The 16,828-nt window shown below is 33.8% G+C and overlaps 1 protein-coding gene across 1 annotated transcript in view; it reads right to left on the minus strand.

The window, feature by feature from the left end:
- CSMD3 (CUB and Sushi multiple domains 3) overlaps positions 1 to 16,828 on the minus strand; it is a 681,859-nt gene that overhangs the window by 614,635 nt on the left and 50,396 nt on the right. The gene's annotated exons all lie outside the window — the stretch shown is intronic.

Here is a 16,828-nt window from a genome sequence, read left to right on the forward strand (position 1 = left end):
GGAAACATAGGAACTCCTATTCAACTAGGAGCCATAGGAACTCCTGTGCCACAGAGGCTTGAACTCCTGCCACTGCTCCTAGGAAAGCATTCTGGTATTGCACAAGTCTAATTATAGGAAATTTAAGAGAGTATGATGTGGGGTATGATGTGGGGAAGGGGAAAGATCCAAGGTTGTTTTTTTTTTTTTGGTTTGTTTTTTTGTTTGTTTGTTTTAGGAGGTGGGGTAGGGAACGTGCAAAAATGGGGAAATAAGAAGGTAAAAGTAATTTGTTACCTGTCAACAGTTTGTGTACACTTGTCTGGTCATGCCACATGCCCAGTCTGTCCTTTCTTCTCATTAAGAACTCCTTTTCTAACTCTTTCTTGGGCCAGGGTTTCTCTCTTCTGCATGTGTTTGGGGTATGAGTGCAGCAACTGGCGTGAGACTGTGAGAGACTGTGTCTATGAATCAGCAACTGGACAGATTGAAGTGTACAGCACATACACAATGTGATAGGTAGGGAATATCACACGAGACTAATCCAGTAAGTAGAGTAAGAGCTTTGTATCCAGGTAGGGAAGCTAGATCTTGGACAGACCAAAGGGTCCATGTATGTTTATGTGTATGTATATACTTGTCTGGGACATGGGGATGCTGGGGCCTCTGAGGCTAGATCCAGGGGATGCCTGAGTGTTTAAAGATACTTAGGCAGGGATACCTAGTGTGATTATTCTTTGACTTAGAAGGTATTTTTGAAACTGGAGGTGGGAGAAATAGGAAGATAGATATTCAACCATGTCCATTGTGCTGTTTTACTGTATTTCTGTACTTAACTGTGCACTATATTTTAAGGTAAAGAACATTTAAACCCCTAGAAATTAAATAAATCATAATTTCTGTTAGATGACACTTGTGGAAAATCTGTCCTAAAATAACCAAGAGTACAAAAGTGTATGAATAGGACAAAATTAATATGATACAAATTGGAAAAACAAAATGAAACAAAACACCAAAATGAACAAAAAAACTCTCACGCAAATGTCATATGACAAACAAACAAGACAGTCAATTCCAAGAAGGTTACAGTAGAATTGTAAAGCAACATTTCTGAAAGGTCTACCTCATGTTTATGTAAACCAGTTTAGATTGTGTGAAAGTGTAGGAAGTATACAGAGCTGCATTCACAATTGATAATATATAAAACATTTCTGTAATTATTTGTTGTGTCACTGCTGCTTTATATCTCAAAGCTCAAACCACAAAACATTTGGTTGCTTAAACGACTAAGTGTAACTACTGTGAGGCAAGGGTTAGGTATCAGCTTTCTGAAGAAATTTGAAATAACTGTATGTATTAGTGCAACTGAAAAGCTCCATCTGCTGGCTTCCAGATCCATTGCAATAATGCAGTTCTGTATTTATTCTTGGTAAGGTGTTCTCACATTTTCCTCAGCCAGCATAAACTGAGCAATAACACCAGCAATACTCTTCACAGTTGACACACTCTCTGACATCAATAACTTTGACCATCCACATGACCACATATTAGCCAAATAACTTGTAATTAGTTATTCTTAATTGGTTAATCTGTAAGAGTTACAGAAATTAGAATTTTACAGACTTCTGGGTTACAGGAATATGGAAATGCAACAAATCTCACTTGTGAAAATTTATGTGTGTCCAAAATTCCACAGTTATTTCTAGTGTCCCTTCTGCCCTGCCACTGTCACAATGTCTTTCCTGATTAGGACCTAACAAATTATTACAGCTTTAAAACTGTAACAACCCCCACTGTGTGATACAAAATGTTAGAGAACAGATCCTTAGAACCTTTTATCAATGACATTCCTCATCTCATTCTTTCTCTGATAAGAAAAATAAATGTTACTGAATAACCTTGTACCTAGCTCTGGAAAAATCATTTTGGTAACAAAAGGAGCTGCACTGGTCAGCCAAACAATAATTTCCATCATAATATCAAAGGTCTCCAGACATAAAATTCTCTGTATAGATTCTACTTTTGGGGGTCTAGGTAAGTGCAGAGGACACTCGTGTCATAGCAATGGACAACTGGGAATCAGAACTTCAGAGAAAGGAAGCAGTTAAATAACAGAGAAAGATGGAGTTGCTGGAAACTTGCAAGTATAAGTCCCTATCTATACCACACTCTTGCCATAATTTAAAAGAACAATTCTCGGGAAGATGCCCATGTAATTTCAATTAGAATCCTATAATGAATTTGAAATTCAGTAGTTCATAATATGAACTAATTAAACAAAATAATTGTTTCTCTTCTGATTTTCCTTTGACGGAAAGTATCATGAGCTTAATTCCAAGGATTGTTGGAAAAAGTGCATATTTGAAGAAATTGCATGTGCATAAAAATTGCTCTTAAGAAACCTCAAAAGCTTTCCTGTGTTACATAGTGTTTTCTCTAGCATATTTTTTAAACAAAAGAATGACATTGATTTGAAAATGCATATAGATGCTTACAATTTTTCCCATAACATGGGCTATTTTAGACTACAAATTTTGAGATTAATAGAAACTGAAAGTTATATTTATTTATCTGTGTACACCAACTGCTAGAACAGAAGAAGAAGGGATTGTGTAAAGAGACCTCACATTCTCCTATTCTTAATCATAGTGAGTAGTTCCTGTAAATCTGGTTTTAATATGTAGGTTGTAAAACTTTCAAGGCTTTTTAAGAACAATTCATGATGTTCTGTGTGTGTGGTGGTGTGTTTTGTTTGTTTGTTCATTGTTATATTTTAACATATATTTGAGATTATATTAAAACAATCAAAAGGAACATAAGAAGTGTATTTTACTCCTTCGTTCTACCCAAAACATTTAATGATGGCTAGCTCAAAAAATCTATAGTATTTATATTATTTTCACAATTATTCTAGTCATGAAGTACTAGGAAATGTGAATAGTCATAAACTACATGGTCTATATACACTTATCATATGCCAAGTACATACAATACTTGTGTGTTGTGTGTGTGTTTGTATGCAATAAAAGAATTTTAAGCAGTTTTAGAAATGGGCACAAAGAACCACTAAAGGAAAGGTTAGAAAGGTAGATCACTAAGCATGGGAAAAATATTTATGTATGGAAGTATTTAGTAATATGGGAATCACAGAGAATTCTTTAAGGTTTACTTTCAGTTTTTGGTTCATTCTTTCTGCAACATTATGAACTTAATTAAATTTCTTTGTGACTCAGTATTCATCTACAGAAATAGAATAATAATCATTTTCCTTTCCTTCAGGCCTACATATTTAACTTGTTAGTGCCATAAAGCACAGGCTAAATATTTTTCTTGTCTTTCATTTCCTGCTGTTATTTGGAAAAGATGTACCAGCCAGATGCTGTTGAATTATCTTATGTTGGGAAAGATAATACTGGAAACTTGAAAAAATCCAAGTTCACAAACATACGTGTAATTTAAGGATAAATTTTTGTGGTCTCAGCTTTCATATTGAAAATCTAATATGCTTCAAGAATGACCAAAAAAAATTTTTATTTAATAGGAAAAAAGGTGTGAATGTATTTACAACCAGATACATAGTGATTTTATATATGTGTGTGTTTGTCTCAAGAGATGAGACATCAGGAAAGATAATATACAAGTATTTTGGAACAACCTTATGGAAAGATCCAACTTGAAATATTTTATTGTGATGCAGTAAAAAACATTGGCAATAATGTTTCACCAAAGACCATTTGTTCAGCTTTATTTCCATACTTAAAATAGTATATCTGTTTTTATATTCATTATCAAATTTGATTATGAATTGTAGCTTAAAATTTTTAAACAAGTGAAATTATTTAATAATGTGGTTTAGTTTAGTTTATTCAATACATTTTATGAAAATTAGAGTTTTCAAATTTGTGTTCCAGTGTTCCTTTCATTCCTTTCACAAATGGAAGCAGGTTCTGAAATCACAGTGTTTACACCAAAATATTTTCCAAATGGCAGTGCTCATGCATTTGCAGAATGCCTCTCTCATAATTCGTTTTTTGTTGTTGTTGTTGTTGTTTTTTTTTAATGTATAACATTTAATATAGTTATTTAAAAATATATAACAATATTATGTCGGCAAGAATGTATTGCACTTCATCTATTTATCATATTACTTTCAGGGAGTTAATGTAATGCAGTCCCAGGCTTTGTTTATCTGTGTAAGCATGCCTTTGAGTCTTTGCGCCTTGGGGTGCTTTTAGCATTTGGCACTATTTTTGCTGACAGGCACAGAAATGAATTTTCTCATCTTGTAATATGAAGATCCTAAGTGTCTGCTCAGCAGAAGTTCAAAAACAGTCATTTCAACCAATGAAACACCATTCCCAATTGCATAAACCTCCATTTTACAGAAAACATAGCAAATTGTCTACCTCTTGAATTGTATGTCAGTCTTAAACAAAGATCAAAAAATAAAACATTCACAATTAGCATTTTATTTTAGACTATGATAAAACAATTGAAAACAACAACAACAACAACAAAAAAGCAAACAACTGTGAAATGACAGATGATTTTACCACTGAAATAATGTGTGTGCTTCAGATACACTAAGTCCTCTGCAAGTATCCAGTTATCAGAAATGAAACTATGGCTTGATCAAAAAATATAAGTGGAATTGAAGCACACAGGTCTTCAAATCCAAGTTTTTTTTGGTTTACATTTAGAGTCATGTAATTTCTCCCTCTCCTTAGCATTGTGTAACCCTTTGTAAATTCCTATGAGCTCAAAACCACATTACTGCTGACCAATATTGCAATTGGAAGTCTTAGCACTCCTGAAAATTCAGTCTCCAGGACCTTATATTAGTTACTAACAAACATACAACTGTCCTCTAACAACTATGTTTTAAGCCACTTATGTAGCATCATTAAATTATCATTAATCATTAAAAAGATTCCAAATAACATTGAATGTAAGGGGATTATTCTCACCTAAATCCAGACTTATGATCTTCACTCAGCTTAACACAGGAGGTGCCGACATTTCATCGACAAAGTAATTTACCACTTCAAGATCTTTAGAGGCTTAAAAAGACAATCTTATTCTATGATAACATCAAATCTGCCAGTTTGTCCAAATTACTTCTCTGTGGAGCCATACTTGTTTTTTGTTTATACCCTAGAGTAATTTGTCACAAAGCTTTGTTGCTTAGTGTTGTTAAAGGCTTTTATAATCTTCTAAAGGAACAGTTATAGACATGTAAAGTATTGGGATTCATATGTTTTCTTTGATGATTTAAGTATGAAAATCCTGAAATTACAATAATCCTGAAATTTCAGCAACTGGAAGATGCCAGCCACCTAATGTTACCTATCCAAACAGCAGTTTCTTTCAACTACCAGTTCTCCTGACCACCATCCCTTTCTGAATTTTTTATGTATTACACATCTCCTACTACCCTTACTGCAAAACAAAGGACACAATGCTGCAGAAAAATACAACAAGGAATTTGTCTTTCACTGACAACAAAGTAAAAGAAGAATAATGTTGTCAATGGAAAGCATAACATGATATTTTCCCTTTGTATTTTTCTCACATACTTGCCTTCCCTAGCTTTTAGACAATGACAAGAAATCAGTCTAGGTAGTGAAAAAATAAATAATTTTCCCAGTAAAAGTGAGTTAAATTTCAGCTTTTTTTCTCCAATAATACAAGGAAGAAGTAGGAAAAACAAACAAACAAACAAACAAACATTTTTTTTTTTTGATAAAGAAGTTATATTAATGTTCCTGTTCAACTTTCCTTGTCTTAGTGGAACCTGAAAACCTATGTATGCTCACCCAGTGCTGCTTAAAGACACAGTTTTCTTTTAAACAGAAAAGATTAAAGAATGTAAAAGATCTGGAGTTGCAAACCCTGAAATACTTTCTCTGCTGTCCTGGGAGTCTGACAGTTAGAGATGTGATGATTCTTGCATCCGTTGCTATGCAACCTCTGTGGCAACCCATGAGCTCAAAAATGTCTGTCTTATACTTCATGTACAAAATGGGGAGAAATACTGTCATGCTGGGGGGTTATATGAGTATTTTCAGCTTGCTATTTAACCCAGAGAACTTGCACGGACAGATCTAGAATAAGTGAAAATACAGGCTGAGAGAAAATTTAACAGGCATGATCTTAAAAGACAATGTATACTAATAGCTTTTATGAACAGCTAAACAGTACTTTATTCAGAATACTCCTGTATGCTTACATTTTGTTTAATTTTGTTTGCGTTTGTTTTACTGATTTTTAACAACACCTGTGCAGAAAGATTTTTTCTGAAAAAAAAAAAAAAAAAAATCCTGTAAAATCTACATTTCCAACAATTTTCCCACTCAGAGCCTGATCTGAAAACAGAAACATAATAGAAATAGAGCAAGAATAGGATAGGAAAGAAAAAGTAAATCAGGAACTTTTACTTGTATCTCCTGCACTATGATATCCATTTCATAGGTTGCTACATTCCTAATATAAAATAGAAATGAAACAGACTTTTTCTATTTACATAAATAGATAAATAAATTCTATTTCCATTAAGAAAAATATTGAATTATGAACTGAAAGTGTTTTCTTTCTATTGTGCTCAGTCTGGTCTAACTGTAGTGCTAACCTTTATTTTGCTGCTTTTGGTGTTTTTAAAAACAATTTTATAAGCAGTTCCGAATTATACTAATGAATGCAGTTTCTGGGTTCCTCTAGTTCACTTGCATTCATAATGACGAAATAAGGGCTCGACCTACCTGGCCACAAACTATTTTATAGAAAATTATATGATACCATCTAATTTTATCAAGAACTTGCACTCAAGTTAGTAACTCCATGTGTAGTTAAGCCTGAGTGCTTTATGGTACCGTAACTCAGATGGTAGTGGAGAAATCTGGTTTTATTACATCCTAATTAAATTCATAAAACTTACCAATAATAACAATAGTAATCCAAAATGAATCTCAGATGCATTACAATGGTATTAAAAAAAAAAAAAAAAAAAAAAAAAGCCATTTCTCTCTTTTGTTTCTATACTTATATCAGAATAATAGATTAAAATTCAAACCTAACAGCCTGTAAGATCATTAATTTTGCAATATCTGCCAACACACCTTGGTTTGTTTTTCTCCTCCCCTAAAAAAGCTTTCATACTGAGATATTCCAATAAAATACTATGCACTCCAGGTTTTGGTTCATAAAAGTTTGTAAGGTTCCTAAAACAAGAACTGTAAAAACAACAGTGCTGATAGAGGAGTAAAACAGACACAGATTTCACATGATAAATAACAAGCAAAATGGAAGTTGAAGGAAATTCATTCACCGTCCCTGAATGGAATTAAATATTTTGTCTTAATATAGTATTTATTCCCAAATGACCTGCCTGGTTTCCTCTGTACATGAGCTAATTTGCAGAAATAAGAAATATCAGGCAGCTCCTATTGCATTTTTAAAAACATATAGGGAAAAAACAGACACTTTTAGAAACTGCAAGTCTATCAGCAAATTCTGCAAAAAACTCTGAATGTTCTCAACATGGAAAATTAAGTCATACATTCAGATGGCTAACTAGTTATTTGGAAGACAGTTTTATTTAGATCTTATATATACTCCCAAAACTCATTCATTTGAAATTGAGTTCTATAAGGATATGTTTCCTACATTTAGATTAAATGAAATAAAACGAAGAATGAAGATATAGCTGTACTTTGATAATCTTTTTGGAGACACAGTATCTTACTGAACACTCATTTTGCTGTATTTTTTAATAGATGAGTGAATTAACCTGACATTCAGGTTAATTCATCTATGCTTTCCCATGTATCTTTCATAAGTCATTTAGTTTGTGTGGCGAGTTACAGAACTTTAAAGGCGATTTTACTGTTTTTTTTTTTTTTTTTTTTTTTTTTTATAATTATTTTTTTCCTCCCAATTTGCTGTCATCTAAATCTTGGTGAAAGTGCACTTCTCAGCCTATGCCAGTAATTGATAAAGATGTTAAATAAGACTCTACTATACTCCACTTTTTATCTGCATCCAGACAGAATCCAACCCATTAACCACTGTGCTTTGAGTTTTTACCCATCTGATTTTTTAACCATCCAGATCATCATGTTTCACTTTTTTACACACAAGAATACTGTGGTTGACAATGTCACAGGTATTGCTTGTTAAGGTAAATGACATCCACTGCTCTCTCCTCATCTGCAGATCCAGTCATTCTACCATACAAGAAAATTAGATTGCTCAGATGTGATTTACCCCTGGTAATCATGGGCCAGAAAATCTGCTAAGCTGCACATTACTTTTTGCATCTTTGACCTCATTTCCTTTTTTCTTTATAATCTTCAGAAAAAGAATGAGGACCATGTTTAATTACCTTCATTATGATTAGGCATTGATATTATGATAATTAAAAATGGATTTTCAAAGATAAATTCAACATTTGAGAGGAGCTTTGTTCTACAAAAATGAGATTTGGACTATCTACAGTCTTGGTTTTGAAGTATACTGTACAAGTTTAAAGGTTAACAACTGTAGTGTACAAGTTTAAACCATCTTCCATATATGTATGCAGATGTAATATTCACAAGTGAGTTGGAGTTATATTTTTAGTATTGCACTTTGTTTTTCTTTAAGTGCTGTAATATTCGTTCCCATTCTGAAAATATATGGTGAAAACATAAAAGGCTTATGTGAATTTTTTTAATCAGCCAGGTGATCAGTTTGCATAGGATGCTTCCTTCCTTTCTCCCTGTATACAAATCTAAAGGGAAAACTTGGTAATATTATGTAAGGAAGACAAGTAGTTGACTAGATCCATTTTCTTATCTTGTTGAAAACATGCATTAAGGAACAAGGTAAAAGAACAGAAAAGCTTTAGAAAATGTATTCTGATAGCTATTACAGCTCCTATTTTTATGCTCAGGACCAGAAAGAGAATGTGCATAAAACAGATGTGTCAGAATTACAGTCTGATGCATTCAAAAGCAAACAGGGTAGTCCAAAACTTATGCAATTGTGCAAGTAAACTGTTCTTAACATGAAACTAGAGACAAGTCATTAAATACCCATAGTCAGCTTACTTCTGCACTTTAATTCTACTAAAACAAAGCCTTTCTATGAAGTAACTGACAACCTCAGGAAAGTGGTTTGTTTCTTCTGGAAAGAATAAGATACAGGAAATTTAACCAAAACATTTCAATATTCTGAAATCACTAAGTGATACCTGCAGGTCAGTAAAGAAATTTTCTTTTATACAGCCACTGTCTTAAAAAAAATAAATAAATAAATAAAATAAAATAAAATTAAAATAAAATAAAATAAAATAAAATAAAATAAAATAAAATAAAATAAAATAAAATAAAATAAAATAAACAAACAAAACAACAAAACAACAAACAACAGTAAATCAGTGGATGAATTGGAGGAATGGAGGATGAAGAGTTTCAGCTATCTTTGTGGTTATTACCGAAAAAATACTTTCTTTAACCCTACCTTTATTTGAATTCATTTGTTGACGTTTAGCTTCATACATTTTTGAGAATCGAGACTGGAGTTCTGGAACAATTAATTTAAGAAAATAAAGATTTAATTGTGTGTGCAATTCAAATGCGTATAACTAGCAATCTCAAAAGAGTAGCACAAATTCTTAATGCAAATAAAAGATGTGAATTTTCATCCTTATGCTTAAGGAAGCATTCAAGGGGACAATTAACACTACACTCACAGTGAGATTTTTCAAGAGAATAATTTCTTTTCACAACTGCACTTTCTCAGTGACCTCTTATTTAATCTCCCACTGTGAAGCTTCTGAAACAAAAAAGAGAATGTATTCTAGAGGGCAGCTAGGTAGTTGGAAAAACCTTGAAATAGGTAGTTGGAAACACTGAAATACTTCTCTACAAAATTTCCTCTTAAATATGTACATACATTTCACACCTTCGCTTTCTTCAAAGCCACAGTTTAGAAGTTTTCACAGAGAGACACTCATTTCACAAGGTTAGAATGTCAGTGTTTAAGAGGTTCTATAGTTCTATGGAATAAATTAAATGATACATGTCAAGAATGTCAAGTGTTATTTATAACTTTCTATGTTTATACATAATTGATGTTACTCAAGGCAGATAGAAGGTTTGAAAACTTTTTCACATATTAATATGATATGATAAACAAATAAAACAAGCGATGATATTGTGAAATCAAATAGAAAGGAAATTCAAATTTTATGAATGTATGAGAAAATTTACAAAATAAAGTATTTAAACAGTTCTCAATAATGCATATGCATATATGAAAATATATATTCAAGTTACTATCTCTTCATGGTCAATTACAGATTTGTACTTATTCTTATTCTTGTAATATGCTTCCCAAGACCATCCAGTTTTCTTCTCTGCTGACAGATTTGTCTGCCAAGTGATATGTTCTTAACCTCTTATTCGCCTTCATTAGGATTCTGACTGAAAGCAAGCCTCTCAGATTTAGGCAGGTCAAATTCAACTTTCATACAGCTTTCCATATTTTTTTATATATGAATTAGCATATATGCATATGCAAATACATACACAACACCACATACATATACATACACATACACATATGTACATGCTTTACGCAAATTTTGAGTCTTTGCTACTATTGAACTTCTACTATAAATACCATTCAGAACACACAGAATGCAGAGGTGTTTGAATGAAAATCCTTTCTCATATCATTCATTCTTATGACACTCTCTCTCTCCAGAGAAATAAGAAAAAATCTGAAGTCAGTAATACACAGTTTTTAAAGATGAGTCTAAAAAAAGGACAATCACTTTGAGTCCTGAATATGTAGGTAAAAACAGCAGTACTCTGCTTCTGCTTTACATGTAGTTTTCCTGTTCCTTCAGAATCCATTAAAAAGTCCATACAAATTTAGTGACCAAAAAAACATTTTCCCTTTTTCGTCTGAAGACTCTGCTTCAGGAATTTCTTCAGAGAAATAATCCTGAAGAATAGGCGCCTGAGGAACCACATGCTGCTGCTTCCCTGCATGCTGCCCCAACCATTGCTTGTTCTATGCTTTGTTCTTATTTAGCCAGACTTCTAAGGAAGCTCTCATTACCAAGCACTTTTGTAAAGAAGTATTCAGAAGAACTAGACTGTATTTTGATCTTTTGATATAGATTTACACAGGCAGTATACACAGACTTTCTCCATTATCTTGAAGCTCAATACAAAATTTTAGATGATTCAGATTTTTTGAGCATCAAATGAATTGTCAGTGTAATTTCAAACAAATGTCAGATTACATGGGAGGACACAAAAGCACAACATAATTATTAATAGCTATCTAGGTATGTAGAACACTGCTGTTATGAAATCCTCAAAGAGAAATATTACTAAATATTACTAAAATAACCACTTGAATATGGATCCTCATGTAGGTCCAATTTCATCTGATATGTGATATCACATATTGATAAGTGATACTGGTAGGCCCAATTTTTACTGCTGCTTTTCCCAAATCACTTAACGTTTCATTATTCCATTTCTGAAACTGGTCTATGATTGTGAATGTATATGAGTAGAGAAACAATAACAATAATAACATGAAGGAAAATTAAAGCCATCTTGACTGCACCGAGGAAATAATATGGAGTGGAAAGTTCTAAGATGACCCCCATAATACGTGACCGAAGCAAATGATCAGTGACTCTAATGCATATTCCATTTTTTTGTTGTCTCAAAGTTAGAATGAATGTCTATCTGGAAAATATGCTTTTGGCAAACACCACATTGTCTTTATGGGCAAATATATATTTATTGCACAAGAAAATATGCTACATTATTAAATTGTAAATTTGGTCTCCAAAGCAGCCTAATTCTGACAGTGTTAAATTATAACTCCTAAATTAAACAGTAGTACAAACGCTGAAAATAATAAATTAACATTTTATTTTCTTACATCTTGTTAAAAATATTTTTCCACAGAAACCTCAAATCAATAACTTGAGTCAGGTTTGTAGATATTACAGAAGAAGAAGAAGGAGAAGGAGAAGGAGAAGGAGAAGGAGAAGGAGAAGGAGAAGGAGAAGGAGAAGGAGAAGGAGAAGGAGAAGGAGAAGGAGAAGGAGAAGGAGAAGGAGAAGGAGAAGGAGAAGGAGAAGGAGAAGGAGAAGGAGAAGAAAATAACACAGAAAACAACTCCAGTCCACACTGTCAAATTCTGAAACATGCTGTGATATTTAAAGCTCCCAGTTCTTTAGAGAAAAAGAGACAAGAGTTCAGTAAACATATTCTACCATCTGCTTGGGATTCCATAAATTAAAGAAGTCTGGGTATTTTTAACTGTATTCATACAAACTTGGATATCTTTTCTCTGTTTTGCATCTGTCATGTTTAGCTCCTTGGTATAAAACTAACAGAGGGATTTAAAAGGGTATGGAACATACTTTTCTGGATTATGATATAATGCAAAGAGATACCCACAACTCTGTAGAAGATGTTAATATTTACTATAAAGTGTTTACTATCTTTCTATTAAACTCCAAAATACTCTTACCTCAACTATAACTTTTCTATTTGTTGACAACTTTCAGGAACATTAGCAGGAAATATACAAAGAAAAAATAAATAATTGTGAAAACATTTCCCTTGAAAAAGAAGAAGTCATTAACTAGGTTACAGTGTTTAGGTAACCAGACAAATAAATGATCACTAACTTTTTATATTTTGGCAATTGTTTGTCTTCTGCAATTTCTCTATATTGAAAAGCCAATTTTAATTTTCTAAATGCTATGCAAATTTTAATGCAAATTTTGATTTTCTAAAGACTATGCAAACCAGACAATTTTTGACTACAGTTATTAAGAAGTTTCAAGAAGTATCTAGTAAAAGAAAGAGTACATCTGAAAATGAATAATAGAGTGAAAGCTCCTATTATAGTTCTTAAAGAGGCAGTTCCAGACGAGGAAAAGTAAAATTTCCATTTGGTTTTATTTTATAGTTGATGGATTGTTGCAGTCATCATTTTTTTTCTTTATGCAACATGGAAGGAGTAACGATATAGTGACTTTTTTTTTTTTTTTTTTTTTTTTTTTTTTTGTACAATCTTCCATTTGTAGTGTATTTCTGAAATACTTGTCTTCCACAAGATCCTCATAGAGATTATGAAATATGGGTTAGTGATGTGGACAGAAAACTGGATGAATGCCTGAGTGACCAGTGGCACAAAGTCCAGTTGGAGGCAGCAACTAGCAGTGTACCCCAGGGGTAAATATCAGGTTCAGTACTGTTCAACAGCTTATTTAGTGATCTAATTGATGGAGTAGAGTACACCCTTAGGAAGTTTGTTAATGAGAAAAAAGATAGGAAGAGTGGCTGATACATCAGGGAGTCCTGCTGCCATCCAGAGAGGCCTTGAGGAAATGGACAGTCAAGAACCTAGTGAAGAGAAGTACAAACACTTGCAACTGTGGAGGAACATCCCCAGGCACCAGTTCATGTTGACAGACACTCAGTTGCAAGCCAGCTTGGACAAAAAGACCCTGAGGTCTTGGTGAATACTAAGCTGACCATGAGCCAACAATGTGCCTTTGCCACTAAGAAAGCTAATAGTATCCTGGGCTGCATTAGGCAAACTGTTGCCAGCAGGTCAAGAGAGGTGCTCATCTCTGTTCAGCACTGGTCCACACTTGGAGTACTGTGTCCAGTTCTGGACCTCCCAGTACAGGAGAGACATGGACAAAATGGAAAGGGTTGAGAAAAGGGTCCCACCAAATTTGCAAATGGAGCTTGATTAAGACAGTATTGTCTGCCATTTAATATAATAGACCTATATCTAGATCTTCATTCACATTTTATTTTTTCAGAATATAATACATAAAATGTTAATATGACAATCCTTCCAGCAGTATCACGATTAATTGATGGATGAGACTTACATACATATTTACATAAATGCATATAACCCATTAGACTGTAAAAACCTCCATATTTGTCCAAGTGACACGAGTGTTCTTGTCCCATTCTCAAAAATAAGGAAAGCATTAGCTACTTATCAAAAAAAGGCTTTATTATCATTTTTGCCTTTAGATAAATTTTCTAAAATATAAATTTATAGTAGCATATCATAACCCTATGGGCTGGTCAGATGTGAACACTACCTCACATGGTTTTATAATATGCTGCCATCCCTTACTGGGACATATGTGGAAATATAAATACACAATTTACTAACATCAAACTGACATCCAGAATCTTAAGGACCAGATGGCCTCTACGGAGTCATATACTGGAGACAGAGATAATATCTATCATTTCCCTTATGCAAGCAACTGCAGCATAACACTACAATACACTTGAGTATTTTGAAGTCCCAAGGGAAAAAAAGCATTTAGATAATTGAAGTCTCATGTAATCAAAGGAATTCTCAGTTTAATCATGACAATCTTTTTTAGAAAAGAGAGTTTTTTATGTAATTGAAATCATGGTGTGATTGTATGGGGAAGAGGCATGTGGTAGTTGTATTTTTGTGGCAATGGCAGATGTACATTTATAAAACCAAGTTCCAGTGAGGAGATGATCACCAAGACTGATTTTTCCAGCTGGTCATGTTGTCTTGGGCCATAAACTTGAAACTTGAATATTAGAAAGCATATTGCTTTCAATGATAACATTTATGGTTGCATTTTACTCAAGGAAGGCAAATGGTGTCCAGACAAAGGTCCTTTCACCCACTGAAAAACACATTGAACCTGCTGCTTGTCCTAGTGTTTCCAGAAGCAATTATTAACATCATTAGATTGCCTGGGATTCTGCACCATAAATTAGAATGATGCCTCAGGTTGTATGGTCTTGCCTCTCTAGAAAGTCTGAATGTGACTCTTTTTACTGCAGTACAACTAGGAAGAGTAGACCTCTATTCATTGGAAAAGTAATTACAAACTACAGGGAAATTTAATACTGGACAATAATAATTCAGAAAGAATATGTACAATACAATATTTCCCACCACTTAATTTGATTATGCTGGTTAGGCTTTTAAAAAATATGGTTTTGTGGTTTTGTTTTTCACTTTATATATATATATATATATTTATTATTATTATTATTATTTTTTTTTTCAGAGCTAATAAGTTTAGGGAGCCATCTGAATTTTCCCCTCATTGTCCTGCCTTTCTGACCACCTATTTCAGCTCAAACCCTCCTTTTGTTAGCAAGAAGAAGAGAGGAGACTACATATTTCTTTTCATTCTATTTAAAGCAGATGAATAGAATCATAGAATAGAATCATAGAATCACTTAGATTGAAAAAGACCTTTAAGATCAAGTCCAACCATTAACCTAGCACTGCCAAGTCTACCGCTAAACTAAGCACCCTAAGCACCATATCAACACACCTTTTGAACACCTCTAGGGATGGTGACTCAACTACTTCACTGGGCAGCTGTCCTGGTTTCAGTTAGCACAGAATTAATTTTCTTCCTAGTAGCTGGTGGAATGCTGTGTTTTGGCTTAGAATGAGAAGAGTGCTGATAACACCCCGATGCTTTAATTGTTGCAGAGCAGTGCTTATACTAAGCCAAGGACATCTCAGCCTTTGCTCTGTCCTGCCAACGGGCAGGCTGGGGGGTGCAGTAAGAGCTGGGAGGGGACAGACCCAGGACAGGTGACCCAAACTAGCCAAAGGGGTATTCCATACCATCTGACGTCATGCTAAACAATATATAGGGGTGGCTAGCCGGGGGGAGGGGGCCGGACTGCTCGGGGTTAGGCTGGGCATCGGTCAGCGGGTGGTGAGCAATTGCATTGTGCATCACTTGTTTGTACATACTATTATTACTTTCGTATTATCACCATTGTATCATCATTATTATTATTGTTATTATTATTTTTGTTATTTTTTTTTCCTGTCTTATTAAACTGTCTTTATCTCAACTCACGGGCTTCACTTTCCATTTCTCTCCCCCGTTACAGAGAGGGAGGGGGGAGGGTGAGCGAACGGCTGCGTGGTGTTTAGCTGCCGGTCGGGTTAAACCACGACAGCAGCCTGTTCCAGTGTCTCACAACATTTTAAGTGAATATTTTTTTCCTAATACCCAACCTAAATCACCCCTAGCACAACTTGCAGCCATTTTCTCTTGTTCTATCACTTGCTGCTTGAGAGAAAAGACCAACTCCCACACAACAACCTCCTTTGAGGGAGGGTTGTTGTATGGGATTGTTGTGTCCCAAATGCAGGACCTGGCACTTAGGCTTTTTGAACTTCAACATGATGGTCTAGAAGTAGCCTCCAAAAGTCATTTTCAACCCATCCTGGGAAAACACTCCCCTATCCTGGATTGAGAACACTCCCCTGTCCTGGAATCAGGACACTGGAATCAGGCATACCTTTTTTTCTGTTGAATGATTAATCTTTTCCATTAACTTAGGGTTTAAAAGACACAATTGCTTCACAAATGTTAACAAAACCTTACCAAAAATCTTACCAAAAAATATTAACCCCCCCCCCCCCGGAAAAAAACAAACAAACAAACAAAAAACAATAACAACAAAAACAGTCATTTTCTAATCAGAAAGCAAATGGTGCCCATGTTTGAATGATTACTTTTAAGACACCAATGGAGGGTTTGTTATTGTTTTAATAAACATTTAAGAATCTAGTTAAGAATCTAATTAAGAAATGAATGCCCAGAGCATATATGAAAATGAAAGTGCGTTTATTACCTAGGAGGTAATAAACCTAGGTAAAAAAAAGGTTTATTACCTTTGCTTTCTGTGGAAAATATATTTCTTTGACTCTTACTAGCTATTTGTCAGACAAAAAAAAATATATGTTTCATATTGTTTTGTTTCTATAGAGA

Source organism: Aythya fuligula, chromosome 2, assembly GCF_009819795.1.
Source record: "Aythya fuligula isolate bAytFul2 chromosome 2, bAytFul2.pri, whole genome shotgun sequence".
NCBI lineage: Eukaryota > Metazoa > Chordata > Aves > Anseriformes > Anatidae > Aythya > Aythya fuligula.